Here is a 5,582-nt window from a genome sequence, read left to right as displayed (position 1 = left end):
TCTTCTGCCAAATCTGGTTGCTGAGTGTTGTGTCCTGTGTTTGTAATGTTCTGTTTTACTATTTTTAGTCTCCTTGTGCTTGTCTTTCAGTAGTTGTGTCCTGTGTTTGTATTGTCCTGTTTTACTATTTTTTGTCTCCTTGTGCTTGTCTTTCAGTAGTTGTGTCCTGTGTTTGTATTATCCTGTTTTACTATTTTTAGTCTCCTTGTGCTTGTCTTTCAGTAGCTATGTCCTGTGTTTGTATTGTCCTGTTTTACTATTTTTAGTCTTCTTGTGCTTGTCTTTCAGTAGTTGTGTCCTGTGTTTGTATTATCCTGCTTTACTATTTTTTGTCTCCTTGTGCTTGTTTTTCAATTAGTTGTTTCCTACAAGCCAGAAGACGTTCCTCTCGTTGACCAATACAACACTTTAAAACGGTTGAAGGGCTCTTTGTTGTTATCCTCTTCCACGAAACATGGCGGTCCAAACTGAAAAGACAACCCTCCTTCACGATACCTATGTTGATATGATACAGACTGAAATCGGTGGATTTGTTTCCCGCCTGAAAATTTAGCCACGAAAGACATAATATTTGTTGTGTTATCTGTTAAAAGTTTATCAACTTTTTTCACCAAACATTCAACTACATCCATTAGCTTTGCAATGAATTATTTTAGTAGCTGCGCTATAAGACAGTTCTCTACAGAACCACAATTTGAATACTATGACAGTGACGTTTTGAATGTATTTCCAAACAAGTGGTGTGGCGTCATTTTTCATTTCCACGCGTAATTGTTCAACAGAATTACCAGTTTAGGCATTCCTGCTGGTTGTTTCCTGAGCTCATCCTTTTATTATTGGTTTACTTAGAAAACGTCTATTTGATATATTTTCTTTGGCGATAGTGGAAAGAGCTTTATTGAAACATTTTATATCATGCTAATTTTTATAACTTGTCGTCCATAGGAACAAATCTCTAGTATGGTTTTGAATACACTGGGATCGCCACCTGCATTCATTTCTCTGTAATGTACACCATGTATTTTCTCACTTTTTATAAACCTTCAAGGATAATTTCTAATTCAATTTGCATAAACGATTGTTTTGTTTGTTTTTGAATTTTGCCTAAAGCTACACGAGGGCTATATGCGCTAGCCGTCCCTAATTTAGCTGTGTAAGGCTAGAGGGAAGGCAGCTAGTCATCACCACCCACCGACAACTCTTGGGCTACTTTTTACCAACGAATAGTAGGATTGACGGCAGAAAGGACGAGTATGTTTGATGGGATTCGAACTCGCGAAATGGGGCCTAATAATTTAATTCTACTATTTCAGTAGCTTCTGAATACTCATACAATTCATTATTGTTTGGTCTTACTCTCTTATTCTTTCTAGCTTTACACAGCCCATCTAATGTCATTAACTTTAATAAAGCCAATTTGTCTCTTTTAGTATATAATGTTATGCTTACTCGTACTACTACTAGTAAGTATAAGGTTACCAATACTGAATTAGGTAATTTCCAATCATCTAACCTCCGTCCTTCAGCTGTAGCGATGTACATGCTGTTGGAATTATTTAAGACTTAATCCTGACTTTCTAGAAGATAAATGTTTAGTGTCCTCTAGTATATCTGTTAACTCTTTAATGTCTGTTTCTACATTTATACTTTGAATGAATTGTGATTCCTTTCTGGTTAATAGTTCCTGTAACTCTGGAATCTTTACATTTAATTGAGTTACTACGTATTTAGTTTCACCTCTAAAGCTAGAGGCCAAGGTAATACCTTGACCATGAGCTGAACAATGTCTGGCTAATTTTAAATGACCACTATTATTTAACTTAATTAGTCTAGTATGGTAATCAAATTTCTGTACATTTGATTTTGGACATACAACTGATAAAGCAAGTTCATTTTAACGTTAAATAACTAAGTTCCTGGAGTTATAGTTTTATAAAAATGAATGGTTTAGGAAGAATTATTCTTTTCTCACACAATTCAGTTATTCTATTTTTAATTCCTGCGAATATTATATGGTTACAAGTTACAATAGGTACTGAATAAATACCTGAGTTAGGGTCACAAACTCTGATGGGTCCATCTATGCAATTCTACATGTCCTTTTCAATCATTTCAATATACGTATGCTGATCACTCGAGACAGCAATGTATGGTTTATCACTTCTATAGTTACAGCTATTGAATGAGTTATCGTTAATGGTAATGATACAATTTGAACATTCTATCGGTTGCTTTCAAGGACTTTTCTATAAACATTCTTAAAGTATCCTTAACAGCGGCTGTCTTTACGTCAGCCCATGTATAGTACATGTAGATCTGATCACTATGGGTAGGTATTACAAACTGTAAATGTGGAAGAAATCTCCTTTGAATTTCGTCTAACACTCTTTCTAGTTTACTCGATGGTAAATAGATGAACTTAACTTTTTATCTGCAGCTACAGACAATGCTTGTATTAATTTAGCTAACTCTGTCCTACTACTTCCTATAGTAAAAGATAACTGTTGTACATTATTCTGAATCTTAGTGTTAAAAACTAACATTTCCATTCCTGCTTTATGTAACTCAGTTTGTCTTACTCTAGTGTGTATTAATGCATTAGTAATGTTTACTAAAGCTTCAGATACTTTTCTAATTTCTTGGTCATGTAACTCAATTGTCTGATTTAATGAATACATTATAGTTGCTTGTTCTCCTATTAAATGAATCATTTCTTTAGAAACCTGTCTCTGTTGTTCTACCTTTTCATTTAAGTCTTGTAAATCGTCAGTGGTTGCTGTTACAAACAAGAATTTTAAAATACTTCCACCTGCATTTATTAAACCCTGTCTCTCTCTAGTTTTGTCTGATATGGATACGCTATCTTTAATATCTTTTAATTCTAATAACAGTTCATCTATCTTGTCATGATATTGTCTAATTAAAGTCTTATAATTCTCGATTAATCCTTCCTGTAGTATCCTAGCTAACTGTAAGATAGTCGTGAGATAACTGTAAGATATTATGGCCTGTGATATAATGTCACATCTTCTGAACCATTCGTATCAAAACTGACATGAGTATCCACATTCAATGACTTCTCAAACAACACCAACTCTTCCTGTAATCTTATCAGTATCCTAACGTACTGTGGAAATGGTATATCTTCCACAATTATATCCATTTATCACCAGATAATATGAAATTACCTTCTTCAACAAAAACCACACCTACCTTGTTTTCTACTGACACAATACTCACGTTCTGTCCGATCTTTGTCAGGAACAATACAAGAATCCCGGTAAACCTATAGATATATATACTAATAACACGATTAGTTATAATCAATATTTATATAATATATATATATATCTTATTCTATTTAGCCTCTTCAAGAATACTCTTATCTTCTTCTGATTTCTTAGTTTCATCTTCTACACACTCATACTAATAAGGTTTATAACCCTTTACCTTCTTTAACCTGTTCACATGTACTAACTGTTTACCTTTTCCATAGATTTCTTGAATCTCAAAATTAACTGGACAAGTCTGTTTCAGGACTCTAAATGGACCTTTCCATAGTTTTGCTGACGTTTCAGTGTTTCCTCCCTTAACAATTGAGGTGTATAACGATACTTTGTCCCCTAACTTTATATCACTAGCCTGTGCCTTTTTATTTACTTGTTTCTCCCTACCTTCAGCAGCTTTAGTTAAATGCTTGTTAGATAACTCAAATGCTAACTGCATTCTCTTTAGTAATTCTACCTTACAGTCATAATATACTGTATAATTAGCTTTTCTAGAAGCTAATATACCTTGCATAGGTAAAATAACATCTCCACCATGCAATAGAAAGAATGGACTTTCTTGAATTGACTCGTTCTCAGCACTTCTATATGCTAACATTAACAAGGGGATCTGCTCATCCCAAGTTTTCTGATCTTTCTCACAGTATTGAGTGATCATATCTAACAAGGTTCTATTAAATCTCTCTACTAAACCATTAGCAGCTGTGGTTTCGATTTTCTTCACACCTAATAACTCAAACTTCCTTCATTAACTTAGAAATAAAGTTACTACCTCTATCTGTTAATAGATATTGGGGTATACCGTGTCTAGCTATTATGTGATTTACAAAAGCCTTGGCTATTGTTTCTGCTTTATGATCCAGTAGACATATAGCCTCAGGAAACCTGGTTAAGTAGTCCACACTAGTGACACATACTTGTTTCCTGCGTAGGATGTAGGTAATGGGCTTAATATGTCCATAGCTACTAGCTGAAAAGGTGTCGTTAGGTTCGGCATTCTTTGCATGGGAGTGTTCTTACAATGTGGACTTGTTTTTGACATTCTACACATGATTCACAGTAATCTTTAATATCTTTCCTTATATTTAGCCAAAAGAATCTTTTACTGATCCTATTGTATGTTTTAGCAAAAGCTAGGTGTGCTGCAAATGGCGTGTCATATGTTTTCATAACTTTAGTTTTTATGTAAAGTGGTATAACTATTTGTAAAGACCTGTTATCTTTAACCCTTTTACATAGGATATCTGAATCTAATATGTATTTTGTATCATCTCCTTGTATTACCTTGTTTCGTAGGGAGTTTACTATTGGATCTTTCTTTTGCTCACTAATCCAATTACTTCTAACTCGTCTTTATGTTCAGTTTGTACTTCTTTTACTTGGTTAATTACCTGCTTTTCTTGAGTTTCGGTATTTTATAATCTAATTCTACTCAGAGCATCAACAGTAGAATGCTTTCTACCTGATCTATGTACTATTTCAAAATCATAATCCTGTAGTAATAATGCCCATCTCGCTAACCCAGAGGAAGGGTCTTTTAATGTCATTAACCATTTTAATGGTGCATGATCTGCACTAAGCATTCTTGTTCTGTAACTGAATAATTTATTTCAGCTTTTCCCAACTGTCTACTCTGATAAGCTATAGGGTGTTCTTTTCCAGTTTCATCTAACTGAGATAATATTGCACCGATAGAGAGAAACCTGAAGCATCTGTGCTTAAGATAAATTATTTACAGAAGTCTGGATAACTTAGAATTGGTGCTTTTAATAAAGCTTCCCTTAGTTTATCGAATGATTCTTGTCTTTTATCTGTCCACTGAAATTTTATTTATTTCTTAGTTAATTCAGTTAAAGGTTTTGCCAATAAAGCAAAATGTGGTATAAACCTTTTATAAAATCCTAAAAATGCACAAACATCTTTCACTGTTTTAGGCACTGGATAATTCTCACAAACCTCTAACTTTTTAGGGTTAGATTTTATACAATCTGTGGTTACCAAATGACTTAGATATTCTACTGACATTTACTTGGTTTAAGCTTTAAATTTGCTATCCATAATCTACCAAATACATGCTTTAACCTTTCTAAGTGTTCTTCAAAATTTGCAGAGAACACTATAACATCGTCTAAGTAACAGAAACATTCTTAATCTTGCAAGCCTGATAGTACAACATCCATTAACCTCTGGAAAGTTGAAGGGGCATTGCATAAGCCAAAAGGCATTCTATTAAACTCCATCTTTCAAGGCATATTTATTTGCTGCCTTGGTCACGAAAATGACAGTTAAACACAT

Source organism: Limulus polyphemus, unplaced genomic scaffold, assembly GCF_000517525.1.
Source record: "Limulus polyphemus unplaced genomic scaffold, Limulus_polyphemus-2.1.2 Scaffold2765, whole genome shotgun sequence".
Lineage (NCBI taxonomy): Eukaryota > Metazoa > Arthropoda > Merostomata > Xiphosura > Limulidae > Limulus > Limulus polyphemus.
The sequence above is the reverse complement of the archived record's forward strand: the minus strand, read 5'-3'. Positions refer to the sequence as shown.